Consider the following 21,074-nt stretch of genomic DNA (forward strand, 5'->3'; position numbering starts at 1 on the left):
ATGCTGAAAATGAAGACCAACCATCACATGAGCATGATGTCGAAGGTATTACTATTATGGTATTTAATCCGGATGTTCATGTTGTTTCTGATCCGGGCCTTCGTGTAGCAATTGAGCAATTCCATCCTGATATTAGAGATGACTTTCTAGTGGCTTCAGCATCCTACTCCTGGGCTTTGTAGCATTATTTCTTTTCCGTAAATGGAAAAGGAAAGTTCAAAAGCAACTACAGAAGAATTACTTCCACACAAACCAAGGTCGTCTCCTAGAACAATTGATATCACCTGACAAAACAAAAAATTTCTCCCTAGACGAGCTAGAAAAGGCAACAAATAACTTTGATGCCACACGTATCATTGTACATGGTGGCCACAGGATGGTCCATAAAGGCATTTTATGTGACCAACGTGTTGTTGCAATAAAGAAATCTCTAGTCATTGAGTACAGGGAGATCAAGCAATTCATCAATGAAGTTGCAATACTCTCTGAAATAAATCACAGAAACGTTGTGAAGCTCTTTCGATGTTGTCTCGAATCTAAGGTTCCGTTGCTGGTATATGACTATATTTCCAATGGATCATTGTCTCAAGTTCTCCATGCTGAATCACGAAATGATGATTCTTTGTTTTGGGATGATTACATAAGAATCGCCACAGAAGATGCAGGAGCTCTATCATACCTCCACTCAGCAGCTTCAATATCAGTCTTCCATTGTGATATGAAGTCCTCTAATATACTCTTGGATGGGAACTACACAGCTAAAGTTTCAGACTTCGGCGCATCAAGATTGCTTCCAGCTGATGAAACACACATTGTTACACATTTGGTTACATAGATCTGGAGTATTTCCACTCAAGGTAGCTAAATGACACTAGTAGAGAACAGACCTTTGATCCTCGGCCAAAATGGGCTCTAGTCCCGGAATTTTTTGCCCCCGGGACTAGAAATACCTTTAGTCCCGGCTGGAGGCTCCAACCGGGACTAAAGGTCCCTGCCCAACGGCTACTGCGCCAGACAGAGGTGGCAGGGACCTTTAGTCCCGGTTGGAGCCACCAACCGGGACTAAAGGTATACTTTTACTCCCGGTTGGTGGATCCAACCGGGAGTAAAAGTCTACTCCCGGGCCGTGGCTGCGTCCGGGGTTGGAAAGTTACCTTTAGTCCCGGTTGGATCCACCAACCGGGACTAAATGTTCTCCCTTTATATATCGGCCGTCTCCTTCTTCCTCCCCGAGCCCGAGCTCAGCACATTTTGAAGCTCACTGCACTAGTGTTCTTGCTTCCTCCCTCCCTCCATTGTTCATCCATCCATTCTTCGATTCCTCCGTCGATTTCTTCGATTCCTCCGTCGATTCTTCAGTTGTAAAGGTTACCAATCTCATACTCTCATTTTTCACCATTTTCTTATGTCATTTTGTTCACTATATATATTTATGGTTCTTTATTGTGGTTTTTTCCATTTGTAAGCAATTTGAGCTCAAAATCACTTCAAACTTGCATATTTACATGAAAGAAGGTTAAAGTATATATAAATATAAACTTAGAAAATAGTTAGAAAATTATAGCAAATCCGTACTAGTTGAACTTGCGGACCGTGTTCAGCTCGGCGAGCATGTTCTCTGCCGAGCGGTAACGGACGTCAAGGAGGAGCTTTGATTCTACGAGGGAGAGCGACAACGGTCGTGGAAGACCGTGTTCCCTTCCTCGTAGAATCGGAGCTCTTCCTTGACCAAGTACGGTGCCGTCCGGTGGAGAAATGCTCGCCGAGATGATCACGTAAGCAAGGTCAACTAGTACGGATGGTTATTTATTCACATATCCCGATATCGTCGCAGTAGTCTGTCAATCACCGTACCTAAACGTAGTATATATAAATATAAACTTAGAAAATAGTTAGAAAATTATAGAAAATTCGTATTAGTTGAACTTGCGGACCGTGTTCATCTCGGCGATCATGTTCTCTGCCGAGCGGTAACGGATATCAAGGAGGAGCTTTGATTCTACGAGGGAGAGCGACAACGGTCGTGGAAGACCGTGTTCCCTTCCTCGTAGAATCGGAGCTCTTCCTTGACCAAGTACGGTGCCGTCCGGTGGAGAAATGCTCGCCGAGATGATCACGTAAGCAAGGTCAACTAGTATGGATGGTTATTTATTAAAACATATTTTTGAGCTATAATATATTAAAAATGAGTATAGAGATCTAGATAATTTTATAGTTTCTTAATTTTATTTGTTTATAAAAGGAGAAATTTATAGTGTATTAAAAAATGAGTATAGAGAGTAGATGGCAACTGCTTCCGGGTCCTCGGCCTCTCATGGGTTTCCAAAGCGACTTAGGCCGGGCCTCCCTCTCATTCCATGCGGCAAGTGTTGTGATGAGACGAAGATTGTGACGGAGTACCGAGTGAAGAAGGAAGGTCCCAACAAGGATCGTATCTTCTACAAGTGTCCGGATCGCAATGTAAGTTATTTTATCGTATTTAATGATTATGGTTAGTTTATACCTATTTTCATGATGGTTGTGATTAAAGTTTTAATTTTTTGTTTTAATTTCAGTGGGATGCCAGTGGACGATGTTCAGGCTTCTACTGGGAGGAAGAGTATGTTGAACTCGTGCAAAAATATCTTGCACAACAGGCAGATACGGCGGCTAATGAGGCAGTGATCCAGCCGAAGAAGCCCAAAGATGTTGCACAATCGGGGGATCTGTCTGTTTTAGTTGAGATTGGTCGTGAAATCCTTATGCTCCTAAAATGTATTTTAGCTTTAGTTCTTTTAGTGGTAGTTGGGATTGTCTACATTGTAGCGATGCTTTCATAAATTTGTATCTTTTGTGGTGGCACGCATGTTGTATAAATAATTAATTATAATCTAGGTTTTAATATGGTATTTATGTCATGTAATGCAGATGAGCCGTCATTGGATGTATAATGCTGATCGTCGCTCCCAAGAGTTCATTGACGGCGTACATTCTTTGTTACGTGCGGCCGAGGCAAACAAACGCGACGGTTTCATGTGCTGCCCATGTGCCATATGTAAGAATACGGTGGAATATCCTTGCTCAAGGACTCTTCATTCACACTTGTTCAAGTCGGGTTTCATGCCAAACTATATTTGTTGGACAAAGCACGGAGAAACCGGTGTTGTAATGGAAGAAGGTGAAGAAGAACAATGGGACGACAATGATATTATTCCCGATGGTGCATGCTTCAATGATACTACAATGGGAGAAGCTGAAGAAGAGGTAGCCGCAGAAGATGAGCCGGTTGATGATCTTTCTCAGGTCATTCATGACGCACAAAGAGAATGTGAAAGTGAAAAGGAGAAGATTAAGTTCGAGCGGATGCTAGAAGATCACAAGAAATTGTTGTACCCAACTTGTGATGCAGGGCAGAAAAAGTTGGGAACCACACTAGAATTGCTGCAATGGAAGGCAAAGAATGGTGTATCTGACAAGGGATTTGGAGAGTTACTAAAAATCTAAAAGAAGATGCTTCCGAAGGACAATGAATTGCCCGCCACTACCTACGAAGCAAAACAAATTGTCTGTCCTATGGGGCTAGAAATAGAGAAGATACATGCATGTCCTAATGACTGCATCCTGTACCGTGGCAAAGAGTACGAGAAATTGGATGCATGCCCGGTATGCCATGCGTCGTGGTATAAGATCAGGCGAGATGACCCTGGTGATGTTGAGGGCGAATGTCCGCGGAAGAAAATTCCTACCAAGGTTATGTGGTATGCTCCTATAATACCACGCTTGAAACGTCTGTTTAGAAACAAAGAACATGCAAAATTGTTGCGATGGCACAAAGAAGACCGTAAGGTAGACAATATGTTGAGACACCCTGCTGATGGGTCCTAGTAGAGAGCAATCGACAGAGAATTCCTAGAGTTTGCAAATGACGCAAGAAACTTAAGGTTTACTTTAAGTACAGATGGTATCAATCCTTTTGGAGAGCAGAACAGTAGTCATAGCACTTGGCCTGTTACTCTAAGTATCTACAACATTCCTCCTTGGTTATGCAGGAAGCGGAAGTTCATTATGATGCCTGTGCTCATCCAAGGCCCAAAGCAACCTAGCAATGACATCGATGTGTACCTGAGACCACTTATTGACGAACTTCTCATTTTGTGGAATAAAGAAGGTGTACGTGTATGGGATGAGTACAAACAGGAACACTTTGATCTACGAGCATTGTTGTTCGTAACAATCAATGATTGGCCTGCTCTAAGTAATCTTTTAGGACAGTCAAACAAGGGATATAATGCATGCACACACTGCTTCGGTGATATTAGAGGTGTATTCTTGAAAAAATGTCGAAAGGTCATGTACCTTGGCCATCGTCGATTTCTTCCTGCAAATCACCCCGTAAGAAAGAAAGGCAAGCATTTTAAAGGGAAGACAGACCACCTGACCAAGCCTCACAACCGAACCGGTGAGGATGTACTCGATATGGTCAATGATGTGAAAGTCGTTTTTGGAAAAGGACATGGAAGCCAACCTGTTCCAAACGACGCTAACGGTCACGCACCCATGTGGAAGAAGAAGTCCATATTTTGGGACCTACCCTATTGGCAAGTCCTAGAGGTCCGCAGCTCGATCGACGTGATGCACCTGACGAAGAATCTTTGTGTGAACCTGCTAGGCTTCATGGGTGTGTATGGAAAGCCTAAGGACACATTTGAAGTACGACAGGACATGCGTTGTTTGAGAGAAAGAGACAACCTGCATCCAGAGAAGACAGATGATGGACGCCATTACTTACGTCCTGCTAGCTACACTCTAAGCAAAGAGGAGAAGGAAATCATGTTTGAATGCTTAAACAACATCAAGGTACCATCTGGATTCTCCTCGAATATAAAGGGTATTATAAATGTGCTAGAGAAGAAATTCTGTAACTTAAAGTCCCATGACTGTAATGTTCTCATGACGCAATTACTTCCAGTTGCATTAAGAAGAATTCTACCTCCAAATGTACGTCTAGCTACCGTGAAGCTATGTGCATTCCTCAATGCAATTTCTCAGAAGGCAATTGATCCAACTGATCTAGCTAAACTACAGAATGATGTGGTTCAATGTCTCGTCAGCTTTGAGTTGGTGTTCCCTCCTTCTTTCTTTGATATTATGACACACCTCCTAGTTCACCTAGTCAAGGAGATTTTCACTCTCGGTCCTGTGTTCCTACACAACATGTTCCCCTTAGAGAGATTCATGGGAGTCCTGAAGAAATATGTTCACAACCGTGCTCGCCCAGAAGGAAGCATCGCCAAGGGCTATGGAACAGAAGAGGTCATTGAGTTCTATGTTGACTTTATCCCGACCTTGACTTGATTGGTGTTCCTGAATCGAGACATGAGGGGAGACTAAGCAGAAAGGGGACACTAGGGAGGAAAACATATATTGGTACGAATGATGATTATTTCAATAAAGCGCACAACATAGTTCTACAGAACTCCTCTTTGGTAGATCCATATATTGAGACACACAAGGATCTCTTACGATCTGAGTTTCCAGGGAAGACTGAAACTTGGATTACGCGTAAGCACATGGAAACTTTCGGCGGTTGGTTGCGAAAAAAATGTCAAGGTGATGAGAGCATCCATGAGCAACTATATTTATTGGCTATGCAACCATCATGGCATATCATCACATACAAAGGGTACGAGATAAATGGGAACATATTCTACATAGTAGCCCAAGATAAAAGGAGTACCAACCAAAACAGTGGTGTCCACATAGATGCCACAGACCCGAATGGGAATAAGCAGACATATTATGGACGCATAGATGAAATATGGGAACTAGAATATGCACCTACTTTGAAGATCCCATTGTTCAAGTGCCAATGGGTCAAGGTGACCGGAGGCAGGGTAACAGTAGACAACGAGTATGGAATGACAACAGTAGACCTTAGTAATATTGGGTACAAAGACGAACCATTCGTCCTTGCCAAGGATGTGAATCAGGTGTTCTATGTCAATGATATGTCTACCAAACCAAAAAGAGGGAAAAACGATAATGACTCAACCAAAGAGCTAAAGCGCCACATAGTTCTTTCAGGGAAAAGAGTCATCGTGGGAATTGAGGACAAGTCGGACATGTCAGAAGATTATGAAAAGGATGACCGAATTCCGCCCTTCAAAGTGAACAAACACCCTAGCATCTTGGTAAATGATGAGGACACTCCATGGTTACGAAGCGATCATAACCAAGGGACATACGTAAAGAAGAAGTTCACTGCTGTGCCCACTTGATGATATAGTGATTTAATGTAGTGTGTGTTTGAGATATTATGTAATAATTGTGAATTCAGATGTTTATTATGTTATGTTTCAAATTAAATTAATGTTTGATTTGGTGGGATTTCTCTCTCAAAAAGGTAAATTATGATACTGAGTGATGAAAAATTAAAATATTAATGTTAAAATGATGTGAAAACAAATTTCCTGTCCAAAACCAATAGTTTTAATAATTTTAATTAAACACTACATTTTTGCATTAACGAAATAATAAATATTAGTTACATTATGTTTTATAATTGTAACAAAAAATAAAAAAAGTTAGGTTATAGATTTTTCCTATGTGCAATAAAGAAAAAGAAAATCCATATTTTTAACAAAATAATTTTATGCCTTTTATTTAATTTACTATGTATTTAACAAGAAAATCCATATTTCTATTAAAAAAGTCTGCTCAAAACAGGCGGGAAACGGAACTGCAGGCCATCTTTACTCCCGGGTGGGAAGCCCACCCGGGAGTAAAGGTGGGCTGTAGTTTCGTGGCCTGCCAAAAAAAACTCTTTACTCCCGGTGCGTGTTACCAACCGGGAGTAAAGGTATACCTTTACTCCCGGTTGGTAACACGCACCGGGAGTAAAGGGACCTTTACTCCCGATTGGTAACACGCACTGGGAGTAAAGGACCTTTACTCCCGGTTGGTGGCTGGCACCGGGAGTAATTCTCTTTGATATATAACCTCCAGCGCCTGGCGCAGATTGATCCGCTCGTCTTCTTCCTCGTCGAACACCGCCGCCCTCTTCTTCCTCGCGCCGCCGTCCGTTCGCCTTCCATGACACCGCCGCCCTCTTCTTCCTCGTGCGGCCTCCACTGCGCGCGCCCGTGCCCCTCCTCCGTGCGCGCCCATGGCCCTCCACCGCGCCCTCCTCCACGCTCGAGGCCCTCCACCGTGCCCATGGCCCTCCACCGCGCCTGAGGCCCTCCACTGCCGAGCTCGAGGTGATCAGTTCGTCGATCTCTTTGTACATTCTCAGACGGTGGCCGGAAACTAGAACATTGTTTGATGAATCTAAAACACTGCCTTTGCTCAATAGAAGAATTTTTTTCTATCTTAGATCAATGTTTGTTAACAAAATTTTATCCAAATATATACATGTAGGGTCTTTTTTTGAAGGATTTGTTGTAGGATATATAATGGTCAAATAGAAACTCAATTTGGATACCCAGTTTGTAAACTAAGCGTTTTTTAGTTTATAAAAAATATCACATGTGATGATGTAAGCATGGTTGGACTTGCATGCATGGCTACTGACAATGAAGGAAAACTTCAACGTTTCTTCATTTGTGAACTTTGAATATACAGATATAATATATTAATGATGCTAAAGTAATATGAGCATTACATATTTTTTCCGGGAAGACTATCTTCAAACTTTATATTATAGCATCAGAGATCGCCTGTAGAAGAAGAAAATAAATTCTTATCATTTTGGAAATAGTAATGGTTATATTAGCAATAAGACACATATACTTACATTTCATAATGACTTATACTTACATTATCAGCATAGAATTTTCTCATATGATGAATGACTACATGGTTCACATGGTACATAGGATCACAACATCACGCACCGACACCGCCCCAGCCCGCCTCACGTCGTCGTCGTCGTCAGTACGCCGGCCCGCCTCACGTCATCGTCGTCAGCACACCGGCCACCGCGCCGACACGTATATATACGTCATTTGTATTCATATGCATGTATATATACGTCGCGGAGCACTGCCGCCCTCGTTCGCCCATGCGTTTCTATGTATACGGCGGAGCACCGCCGCACTCGTTCACCCATGTGTACAGACATATATACGGCGGAGTGGAGCACCGCCACTCTTGTCACACCGCCCTCTCTCATGGCCTAGTTGATCAACATTCGTATTATCGTTATCGTTAATGCTAAACAATCACACCAGGGCGAACCGCGCTGTTGATGTCACCGACGTGGTTCGCCCTAGTCACCGACGCAATTCGCCCTTGGCCATTTATGTATAGCCCTAATTCGCCCTAGTACCGACGCAGTTCACCCTAGTGTGGCGAATTGTGTCCGTGACCGAGGGGCAAGATTTAATAATGCATATCGTTCGTAGATTTTACGCATGTAAGCAAAGATTTGACGTACTATATATTGGTTTTGTTTTTTGAAGCTAGATGGCCGACCCGAGAAACATGGATGAGGAGTTGATGATGAATTTAATCAACACTGGCACTCAAGTTGCCGGCGATGATGGTGCTAAAAATAACGTGCAAGAGGATGCAGATGACGGGAGTCAGTACTTAGCTCTTGAACAAAATGAGCAACAACATATTGGCCAAGTATATATTTTTTATTATTAGCTATATATATTATCATATGACTTATGTGTGCTCATGACATTAAAAATAATATTTATGTTTTGTAGCCCTCTGGATCGACATCAACAACTACAACGAAGAGTAAAAATGTTCGAGGTCCCAAAAAGTCATTGGAGGGCCGCTTCATCATCTCGGAGTTCAATGTGGATATAGGAGAACCGGGGGGGCGAATAAAATGAAATTTGTGCACCACTATGGTTACCTTGTACAGGACTGGCTCCCGATTAGTACCCATGAATGGAAGAAGAAGACCAATGCTCCTCATATCAGTTTTGTCTCCGATCGTGACAAGGCGTTAATTTGGAAAGATGTCTTGGTACATTTCACGCTCCAAACAGATGGTTATGATGATATAATAGATGGTGATGAATTGAAGGAGCGAGTTAGGGATTGGGCAATGAAGAAGATGGCCACCCAGTTTCAGACTTGGAAGAAACACCTATACACGATATATGTCAAGAAGAACATAGCACCAGATTTTACTGTCCCAGGCCCGATCTCAAAGCAGAGGCCCTATTGGGATGAGTTTGTACAGTACAAGACTTCGAAAGAGGGTGTGAGTCACGTGATAAAGAACCAACGTAATGCCCAACAGAAGACATACCACCATAACTTGGGATCAGGTGGCTACCCGACTGCCATTAAGAAGTGGAACAAAATGGAAGCAGACCTTCTTGCCAAGGGTATCAGACCAGAATCACTCGAGTGGGGAGAACATGCAAAGAATTGGTTTTTCACTCATGGGGGACACTAGACCAGGAGACAGGGAAGTGCGTTTATGGCGCAAGACTGCAAGAAGCAGCAGAAAGATTGTTTTATGCTCAGAGAGCTACTGCTAGTGGTGCATTCAGGCCCAACAGAGAGAAGGATGAGCTGACATACGCCATCGGGACTATTGAACATGGTGGCCGAACTAGAGGCAAAGGAAGTGTCTCGTGGGAGCATGGATTCCCTCAGGACAGACCTTCCTACAGAAGTCGCCAGAGAAAGAAGAAAGAAGAGGCACAGCTGCTCCAAAGGTTGGAGGAAGCGGTGCGTGAAGCATAGGAGCGGGAAAAAAACCTTGAAGTGAGAATGCAGGAGGAAATCAGAAGGCAAGTGCAAATAGCAGTGAGTGCAAGCAAGCAGGCATTAGAGCCAGGAATCAACATTAGCCAATCTATTCAGTTGAAAAGCAGCTGCGCTTCCACGGAGATACCAAATCAAGGGGACACAGGACTGCGCTTCCCTGTGGATGACGTCACTGAACCTTGTACAACGTGTGAGCTACACATTCCGAAGGAGAATTCCACAATCAAGGTGGCTATCGGTCTTGTTAATCCTATCGACCAAACCAAGACACCAAGGATTCATGGGAATATAATTCAAGAATGATATGCTACCATCTCGGTAGATAAAACTGAAAAAGGTTTTAGTGATTTGCCTCTTGACATTCCTGGAGGTGATAGCGAGAAGACTCTAGGAGAAGCGGAGAAGACATTCATTCTATGGCGCAAGCGCTACATCATCATTCCAGGGATGTTGGCTCCACCTCCTCCTGAACTACCTCACCATAGGTACGTGCGGATGAAAACACTACATCATTAATTTGTATTGGCTTAAATAATTAACAATCTGCTCATAATAATATGTCATTCCTTTTTTGTAGCAGATCCTCCCCCAACTTAAATCCAATTGTTCAATCGCCAGATCATCATAGTGCTTTGTACGATGACATTGTGTTGGAAGGCGAGACTGCATCCACACCATCTCCAAGGAGGTCTCCAACACCGCAGCCGCCACCTCCAAGGAGGTCTCCAACGCCGCTGCCAACACCTCCAAGGAGGTCTCCAATGCCTCCCCCACCCCCGCCTACCAAGAAGCCTAGCAAGAGGCTAGCCCCTCAAACGAAGAACCAGTCCCCGCCTGCAAAGAAAGCCACCATGAAACCAAGGGCTATTCCCAAAATAATATCTGAAGAGAAGGAAGAAGGAACTAACGCATATAAAAAAGACATGTCTAGATTCTATGACAAACTTAAAATGAATCAAGAAGCAAGGAGAAACCTGGAGAAACCATACTTCTTCGTAGCTCCAGATATTCTAAGAAAAAAGGTGACTTCTTACCAGCAACAACAGCAGGAATCTCGTAAGCCGTCCAAATCAACGTTATCGGACTATGACCGCACTCTCACCAAGTCAATTGAGGCGGCACAGAAAAAGAAGCGGGTAGGGAAAGGAGTTGCCCAACTCGGACAACAAGCGCACCAATCAATCCCCCCGCTAGTTGTTGGTAATGAATATGGTTCGAATTTAGGATTAATGCATCAGGCAAACATACCTCCGGATGTCGATTTGGATCACCTTGGTGAATTTATTGATGAGACTGGTCTCGACCTTTACCAGATGTTTGGTGATGGAAACATTGAGAGTGCGGCGGAGGTTGATATTTGGAAGAAAAAATTTGTACTAGGCCAGAGTCTATACAACCCTCAAGCCTTATCTGATCTGGGGACGCAAATGTACCTGCTAAACAAGTGGTACATGCAGGCATCTACCAGTGGAGACTTCTGCGTTGGTGTCAGAATTAGAGATGAACATTGGTTCCATGGCGATGATGTTATGTATGTTGACTTTGCAGAATTTCATCAACTATGCCACCTGACCTCTCTGGACAAAGTTATCATTAGCTGCTATTGCCTGTAAGTAATAATTCTTTCGATCTATTATTAAACTCATCATATGTGTGTATATGCATATAAATTATCCTAACAAGTACTATATATATGTAGATTTACAATGACAGAGCTCAGAAAGGAAGGCTGCAATGAAATTGGTTTTGTTGATCCCCATATAGTATTCAAAGACCCAATTACTCCAAAGACTAATTAGAAGAATGAGTCAGAGAGTAACCTCATGAACTTCTTAGTGAACCAACGCCACAAGAAGGATATACTCTTTCCCTATAACTTCAAGTGAGTGTTAATCATGTCGATCATCCTTAAAGGCTCATATGTTGATTGTAGTTAATTAATGAGTGTTATGCGTTATATCCTATAAACACATGCAGCAATCACTGGATATTGATGGACATCGATCTGGTGAAAAGTCACTTGATAATCTATGACTCGATGAGAAAACCACAACAAGACTACCAAGATATGATAGATATTATCCAGAGGTAATTTCAGGATCTCTAGCAACTATATATATACACAAACATGATGATTAACTATATCTGATGACGTGGCAAATTTTTTATTGGGCAGTGTTTGGAAAACCTTTATTGAGAAGCAACACATGGAAAAATGCAAAGCGCCACAGAATGTAATCCCTTTGAAAGTAAGTCCCCTGAATCGTATCATCTTTATTAATTAAACATATAGCTTTCACCGGATCACCAGATTGGATGACAAATCTTTTTCTCATAAAGTGGTGTCTGAGGCAGGAACAGGGGAACAACTACTGTGGTTACTATGTTTGCAAGTTTATCAAGGTGGTCTCCCAAAGAACTTCTACAGAGAGACTCAAAGTACGTTAAAAATACACTATATATTCATTTAATTATTATTATTGATTGTGTTACTATTTCTTTATATATATATATGTACATATATTAATTTATTTTCCTTTAATTCAAACCTGTAGACTCGATGGTTAGAGGAAAAGGTCATACGGCAAGACCAAATCAAAGCAATTCAAGAGTCTATAGCCGGATTTTTTAATGAGCAGGTCATCAATTCCAAGGGCAAGTTCTACTTCGACCCAACAGTGCCATTGAAGCCAAGCTAGAGGATGAGAGGAAACTTGTTATGTCACAACAACTGTAATGCAATCTTTTGTAATATATGCACATGAAATAATATAATGTAAAATACACATATGCATGCATGCATGTATATATATATATATATTTCTATGCTTGAATTGTGTGATTTAATACGTTCATTGTGCTTGAACCGAAACATACTATACGCGCGTATAAATGTATAATTAGCAGTGTACAATACGACTTTGAAAACCTATTTTGAAAAGAAAACAAAAAAATGAAAAGAAAAGAAAAAAGAAAAAAAACCTTTAGTCCCGGTTCGTATTACCAACCGGGACTAAAGGTGCCGGCCATCGTGGCATGTCAGGAGGCACCTTTAGTCCCGGTTGGTGTTACCCACCAGGACTAAAGGTCCTCCTTTAGTCCCGGTTCCTGACCCGGGACTAAAGGACCCCCCTTTAGTCCCGGATGCTTGCTCCCGGGTGGGGAACCGGGACTAGAGGAGGTTCCCCACCGGGAGTAAAGCTCGGTTCTCTACCAGTGTGAGATGCAGGCGTGCGTATGAAACATGGAGGGCAAACCCTTTGGTTTTATAGGGGCGACGGGTGCGAGAAAATCGACTGCCTGCCTAGATCTCCGCTCCTGCCACGACCTGTCAACACGTCTCGTTGTAGGGCGTGCGCATGCAACCTATGGCCGTCCCCTCGAAAAACGCACCAGACATTTCTCCTCTCCGAACGGGCCACAACCCATCACAGGTAAGAGGGATACGGAGCTAAAAACGCTTCTATGCCCCGTTTGGGCCCAGGAGTTCAAAGGTTGGTCCACAGACGGTTCGACAATCGCTCCGGGCACCTTTAGAGTGAGGGGTGCAAAGGGATGGGCCCGCTAGCAGCCAGTACCCGAGCACACAAGCGCCGTGGGCATCCCGGCCCACGTTCGAGTCTCGACCGGATATGATTCATGGTTTTTCCACGAAGAAAGGCAGAGAGCCCTCGGGACCGGTCGAACGGACTCGAGAACTATATGGATGGATCGCTGAGAATCTGGAGTCGGTCACCAGCTGACCCGAGGCGGACCCCCACGAACGGGATGCTGGGGCCCCACTCGGACTAGCCCGTTAACAGCTCACCGAGCACCATGATTCGTCCATAGAGGAAAAATCATGGCACCGCTCGGCCCCTCTGTTTCTATCGGAAAAAAAATGCTTGAGGGAAGATGATCACAAAGACGATCCGACCCTCGACCGGACCCCTGCTACGGGTGAGGGCACAAGGAAAGTTGGACTCGCAAGGAGACTGTCGACACAGAATTTTCATCTCCGTGCCGAGGACACACGTAGCAAGTTGGAAGGGTCTGCTCGATGGAGCAGATCCGCCTAGCTTCAGCGCAAGGGTGGTCGATCCTCTGCAATCCCCCCAAGACGTACCAGTCAATTTGACCCAGCAATTGACAAGGAGAGAAAGCTCATCAGTAATTAAGGGCGGAACGTGCCGGTGTTGCCAGACAGTCCTGAATGTGCGGCTCTGAGAGCCGATATGAGAGGAGATCGACTAAATAGTCGATTCCAGCATATTCATAAGAATAAATCGATTAAAGCTCATGGGGTCGTATAAGAAGAATCAAGAGAGAATTCCTTATTTGACACTGGGAAAATGAGTCGTTCCTTTCTTGGCCCTGAAATTTTCTTCGTTCCCTATTTGACATTCACTTCAACTTTCATCCCTAATTTGACACTACCATCAAATCCGTTAGCTAACGGTGTTAACTGGCTGTTAAAAAGACGTTTTTGCCCCTAGAAAAAAAAGCGGCGAAGCAAATTTAAGAGAAAAAAAAAACCTGCGCCTTTTTTTTGCAGCTGGGCGCATGCATCAGAGGTGGGCGCAGGTTTTGTTTCCTCTCAAATTTGCTTCGCCGCTTTTTTCTAGGGGCAAAAACGTCTTTTTAACAGCCAGTTAATACCGTTAACTAACGAATTTGACGGTAGTGTCAAATTAGGGATGAAAGTTGAAGCGAGTGTCAAATAGGGAACGAAGAAAATTTTAGGGCCAAGAAAGGAACGACTCATTTTCCCAGTGTCAAATAAGAAATTCTCTCAAGAATCAATTATCATTCAGGATAAATATTATTTAAGAAAATATTAATCAATGGTAATAAGGTATCAATGATGATCGGTTTATGCTGAGCCAATGATTACAAGTAACCAAACTCTTTTTTTATAAAGAGACAATTCAACACCACTTAACCATTTAATAAAGATAAATCTAATGAACATGTTAGATCTCATCCATCGCCATGACCAGTGGAGCATGAGGCAGAATCATGCAGGCCGTACAAACAACAATAGACTCGATGACCCTAGCTCATTACTAATATCAGTGGAGCATGAGGCAGAATCATGCAGGCCATAATACAATAATAAGATCATGGGGCTAATATATCTTTCAACTTATCTCTACTTCCATGATCACATAACGTGAACTGTTCGTGAAAGCGCTCGATGTCAGCTAAATAGCCGATTCAGGCATAGCGCATAGTTAAGGTCATGCCTTCTCAGGAATAGTTCTACCAACTAACGATCTCCACTCCACGGTGCTAATAGTGGGGTGCGAGGCGGAATCCCACAGGCCATGAAAACAGGCCATGAAACAGTTCTCGCTAACCAATAGATCTACTCAAGATCGAACATGCCTTAACCGTATACTATGCACGATTAAGATTGATGTAAAACAGCCGATAAAACATAACTCATCGTTTAAGGTGTAGGTTAGATCAACTTTAGATTGGCAAACGACGGGTTAAATAAGATATAAGGCCGATCTAAATTAATCTCAATCGGGCAGAGTGATATTGCTGTAATTAGATGAACGATGAAAGCAATAAGCAATATTGGTAACTTAATGAATCTACCAAAGGCTGCCATACTAAGGTAGAGCCGATAACTTGACCTTGATCTAATTCAAGCAGTGGGGTGTGAGGCAGAATCACACAGGTCATACTTGAATTAGACAAGAGTTGATAACTAGCCTATACCAGAGTCGTAGTGGGGGTCGACCGGATCGATGCAGCCATACGAACAGAGGTATAAACCATGACGGTACTTACAGACAAGCAGTGGAGGTCGACCGGATCAATGCAGTTGTACTCGCTGAAGAACTCGCCAAGATCTACTCTACTCCTACTCCTAAGGGGTGGCCGGAGCCAAAAAAAGTAATTGACTTGTATTTGATTGATTGTTGTCTTCTACAATAGCCGGGGTTTGGTATTTATACCCAGAGCCTAAAATGAATCCTACTCGAGCATGACTCAATACAATTCTTTGGTATGAAAGAAATATTCCTATTTTAAGATAACTTGGACTCTAATCTTTCCTCTTTTGTAGAGTCTGATATGTATCTTCTTCGCGCCAATCATACCCTGTCATCGTTATCTGCTGACGTCATTCGGAGAGAATTGATCCAGTGTCGCATTCGATCCAGCAGGTATCAATCTTTACTCTATAGACTCCTTGATTGGCATAATCCTAGAAACCTACGAGTTCCCATGCTCTTTTCCCAAATTTTGGTGTAAACACATGCCCCCCAATTTTGGGATAAAATGATTTTATCCCGAAATTCTGGTTCACTGGTTTACCATGCCGCAACTGCACCATCTGAGATATACGTGCGACTCCTGACTCCTCGACCCGAGTTCTATATAACATCCCAACAGTATATCTTGCAACTTACTTGGCCTGTTCGCTTTCTTCTTTCTTCTTAAGCCAACTTCAAACAGCCGACGCCGTCATCACCGAGGCCTCAAACCCTAGCAGATCATCTGTTCCAGTCGAGTCATCGTCCAAGCGATCCTCGCTAGATCCAAACCAATTTTTGACCGCGATGGCGACCGTCGATCACGTCCCTGAGGTATATCCCCAAGTTTTCATTTTCCGAGTATCGGCGCCACCCCATATCTTCTTTCTTTTTGAATTTATTTTACCCAATTTTTAGGAAATGAGGAACGAGATCTTGATTCCATCAGTTATCGTCCCTAATGCTTACTTCCTTGGGCCTATGGGTGATTCTGATCCATCCGATTTTATCCGTCAAGAAACCAACTAGATCCCCTTTAAACAGTCTATAGTGGATTCATCCTCCTAGAACAAAACTTCTTTAAGAAACTGTCCTAACGCACCTATGGGATAGAGAGATTGGTTCTGTAGGGTATCTGCGAAGAAAGGTAGAGACTGGGAGCTTTATGACCTGAACCAATGCTTAGCACTTTCATTGTCCAAAATGGAGAGGAATGATTCACTCTTGATTTCTGCTTCTTATTTCTGGTCTAATGCTCTAAATGCTTTAATTTTTTGTCACGGCCCAATGACCATCACTCAGGCCGACGTATACATGTTGACCGGCCTTAGGATTACTGGATTGGTGCAACCTTATGAGTATTTGAGTGCCGGTTCCAAGAGATTGGCTAAGATAGCAGACTGTACTGGATTGGCAAGTTACATTCTGAATCATATTGAAGATGGACCAGTTGTTAGTGAAAGAGAGTACGCGGCCTTTCTGAACATGTGGTTGAAAAGATTCATTTTCTGTGGGTCATCTTGTGGTTCAACCTATAATCACAAACTCATGGCGGAGTACCTAGCATTAGGCAAGAATATCCCTTGGAAAATATCTGCTAGGAGCTGCTTATCATCTGATGTACCAGGTGGCTGCCTAACTACTGAACAATGAACCAATGCAGACTATCAGCGGTCCTTGGTGGCTGATACAATTATGGCTCAATTTGTACATACACAAGACTGTAAAGCCTGACCTCAGAGACTTGAGCTTTCCTTCCTCTAATTTTAGTGAGGAATATAGAGGCAAAGAAGGAAGAACTCGACGGTGTATGAACTATGGTGAGGCTGCATCAGCCATAATAATCAACTTCGATGCTGGTCATCTCTTCAAAAAAAATTACAAAGGGTTTGATACGGCCATCCTGACCTGGCTACCTTATAATGAGGAGGATGAACTGACTTTTCCTTTTAGATTCTGATTTGAATCTGGCTGTTCGGACAAAACAGCGGCTGCGATCTTTAATTCTTTTATTAAGTCCAGTGTTCTTCCAGCCGAATTTCATCACGGTCGTGGTAAAATGATTAAAGGCTCCTCAATCCCAGGCAATCCTCCAACCTATGAATTTTACAACCCTTCATTTGTGGCCCGTCAGTTCGGCCTCGATCAACTCCCCCTTTGTTTGTTCTTCAAGAACACCCTAAAGCCGAGGGAAGATATCAGTGCCGTGCTAGAAGCTTCTAGAGTCTTTCAATTGGGATCAGATCTTCCTTCCTTTTCCTTGCATGACTGGGTCAGGGCCAGCTTTTCTTCCAATCTCTTTGAATCCTGGTGGCAAGAATGGCATTCCCATCTCTTTTGTGGGCCGGTCTACCCTCTGTGCAAAGCTCTAGATGGAAAATTTGCTTCTGATAATGAGGTAATCCCATCATTCTCTTTTTGGAGAAATTACTTGGCGAATCTTCTTACCAACTACCCTAACCGACCCTTTCAGGATATTGAATTCGAGCCTCCAAGCCAGGATAGGAGAGGGCGTCCGATAGATTACCAGCCATCATGAGCCTCCAAGCCGGGATAGGAGAGGGCGTCCGATAGATTACCGGTCGTCATGCCCAATTTCAAGGATGGGATCAACCGCACCTTCTTTGAAGAAGTTGATGAGAACCCATGCTACTCCCATGATCATGACATGTCAATCTCCAAAGCGCAAAGTGACTCTAGGGGCAACTCAGAAAGCCACTACTGGAAAAGGACTCCATAGGATAAGACCATCAGCTACTCAGGTGAACGATTCACACTCTCCTCAAACTGATGTTCAATTTTTTTATCCCAATTTCTTCACAGTTATCGAGCATCGTGTCTTAGTCTGCTCTGGGCACAGGACAGTTATCTCAGGCACTTGATCCACCACCAATCGAACCTTCATCCCAGGAGAAGCCGATTTCAGTAGAGGCACCCAATGCTTTCTCAATGGCAGAAAATGTGAGTTTTATCCTTGATTTTCTATTAACTTTTTGATTTACCCGGTTTTCCAACCTTTATTTAATCATTTGTCACGCTAGACATCTTCTGAGGAAATACCCATGCAAGAGTAGGGGCCTGGCAGTTCTCCTATTGACAACGATCCTGTTGACGCTGGGAACAGTCCCATTGTTGATACTCATACTGCCGATTCCCCAATTCGGCATACACCTGATGGTAAGGAAATCGTGTGCTTGGCCTATTCCTCCGCAATAAACATGAATAAAAATCTCCCCTTGCCATTGCAGATATCAGCGCCAGAAATCTAGAGCCGATTCAACCAGATGTTATTGGTGCATCACCAGCTGCTCCCCCTCTTCTGATAGAGGCTACTACAGAGAAGGTACTGTATCTTTTCACCATCCATTTTGCGACAAACTGATTCAAACCTTTTAATCAAGATTTCCCCTATATATAGGCACTCGATCTTCTGGCATAGTGTTGTTCTTTCAATCTTGAGGAGTATTTTGATGAAGATGAAATCAGATCGTCAGCCACTTCCTCTGCTAAATCCTTGCCAGAGGAGACCAGAAATCGGCTAAAAGATATACTGCCTGTATTCGAGAAGAACATAGTCGATTTGGTTCAAGATACTGAATCAATGCAGCGAGTTTTCTTGGCTATTTAGGGTGATCCATCCCCAGCTCTCTCTAGGATCTTATCATATTTGCCTATTTTCGAAGATCAGGCCTTGAAGGTGAAAACAATTCAGAGGAACTTGTCCAACTATGAAGCTTTGTTGGCTAAAAGGGACTCCAATAGGCAACAGGTCAAAGAACTGACACAGTCGATTGATGCTCTGAAGAACTCTTCCCTCAGGACCGATCCAGAGTTGTCCCAATTAGAAGCCAAACGTGTAGAGCTTGAGAGGGAGCTAGAAAACATGAAGGCCGCCATTGATCATCGCAAGTCCACTCTGGCTCAAATACCTGATGCCATCAAACAGAAGAAACAGGAACTATTGGTCAAAGTGAAAGAAAGTAGAACTATCCATAGCAGCCTTGAGAACACCCCCGGAACAGCTGAAGAATGCGAGCACAAGATTGCAGAGGCTAATGCTGTCCGGCTTGCAATACTGAAAATCATTTAGGATGTTCTGAATGTGTAATCTGTAGGTCAACATACATATCTTGTTGTATTTCTTTCTTTGGCCGAAGAACCGATTGGAAATAGCCGATTTCAGATTTACGTTCTTGATCTTAATTAAATCTAAAAATGCGGCTTTTATTTAGAGAACCTTTCGATCTTCTGCCTTTAGTCACCTAACGCCGCATCTTTCTTGGTATTAGCGAGGTGGCGCTTTATCTTCTATTAATTGTGGTTGCCTTTTGTATTTCCCCGAGGCGTCCATCTCTTCGCTCCGTGGCCTCAAATACTAGCCGAGGGCTCCGGCCTTGAACACATCTACACTCGCAACCGCTCCTGTTCCTTTGCACTTCTCCACCTTCACAAGCCTGTAGCGGGTTTTCTCCCCTTCCAATAGATCCAAACAATTTCATGGCCGGTGAGGACAACCGCGGCAAGCACGCGGCGGAGGAGACTCTGGAGGAGAATATGCCGGTGAGCCAGCACCTCCGACGCATGAGGTGAGATTGGTGTCTTCTGCGCATGGCGATGATCTGTAACCTTCTGTTCATAGGGGTGAACTCTTGTTTCTAGGTTTGTTGTGAACGATAGGCTTCGTCCTCTTCCCAGGGTTGGTGAACCCTCTGATGTCGTGTCCTCCGCGCCATCCTCATCGTCGGATTCCTCCGATTCATACAACGACGATGATGCTCGGCGTTTCCTCCAGGAGTGGAGGGCGGCTCAGAACCGCTACTGTGAGGTGACTCGAGAAAATAGCCAGCTCAAGATCCGCCTCGGGGCTTCTCAGGCCGCTCTTCATGCGGCTGAGGAGGAGGCCAGCACTGTCCAAGCGTGGCTGACCGAGTCCAACGCTGTGGTAATAGGTAAGACGATCTTCAGAGATGTTTCCATTCTGATTTCTCACTGCCTTTATCTTGATAGTTCCCCCTTTTCTATGATCATCAGCCCTGGCGATGTAGTTGGAGTCTCTCCAACTGGCGGTGAACGTGGCTGTTGATGTCATCAATGCCCGTGGCTCCCTTATCAATGCTCGTCTCCACGATGTTCTGGCCCATGTTTGGGAGATTGCCCTCCACGGTGTTCGTCATGGTGCGGCGGTGGCGCTGACCACGGCACAAGTTCAGACTAGGTACGAACTCCACACCATGGAGATTGGTTTCCCATCGGGCGACGGCCCTGAAGAACATGAGGACCTGCTAGAAGAGTTCGTCATGGCAGCGGAGGCCATAGTGGACATCACATCCGCTCAAGATGTAGTGAACAAGGTCTTTGATTAGTTTGTACTTAGGATAATCTGATGCACAAAAGACTCATGTTCTTTTCACGAATATGTTTCAATGCGACGCCTTCGCACACGACTGTGAATGTTTCTTGCTCTTTTTGTTTTTTGCTCTATAGGCAATACATATCGTATCGGCTTTTACTGTCTTTGAAGATTTTTACTTTTTGAACTAGAGGCGATACCTTCCTAGTACCGGCTATTGGAGCCGAGAACGAATCGGCTATCAAATTCAGATGTCA

The 21,074-nt window shown here is 43.6% G+C and overlaps 1 pseudogene; it reads left to right on the forward strand.

Moving 5' to 3' along the window:
- The first annotated feature begins 376 nt into the window (after nucleotides 1–376).
- Nucleotides 377–19,557, forward strand: LOC136488267 (wall-associated receptor kinase-like 17; annotated as a pseudogene).
- The last annotated feature ends 1,517 nt before the right edge of the window (nucleotides 19,558–21,074 follow it).

The sequence above is a fragment of the Miscanthus floridulus genome, chromosome 10, assembly GCF_019320115.1.
Source record: "Miscanthus floridulus cultivar M001 chromosome 10, ASM1932011v1, whole genome shotgun sequence".
In the NCBI taxonomy this organism is placed as follows: domain Eukaryota; kingdom Viridiplantae; phylum Streptophyta; class Magnoliopsida; order Poales; family Poaceae; genus Miscanthus; species Miscanthus floridulus.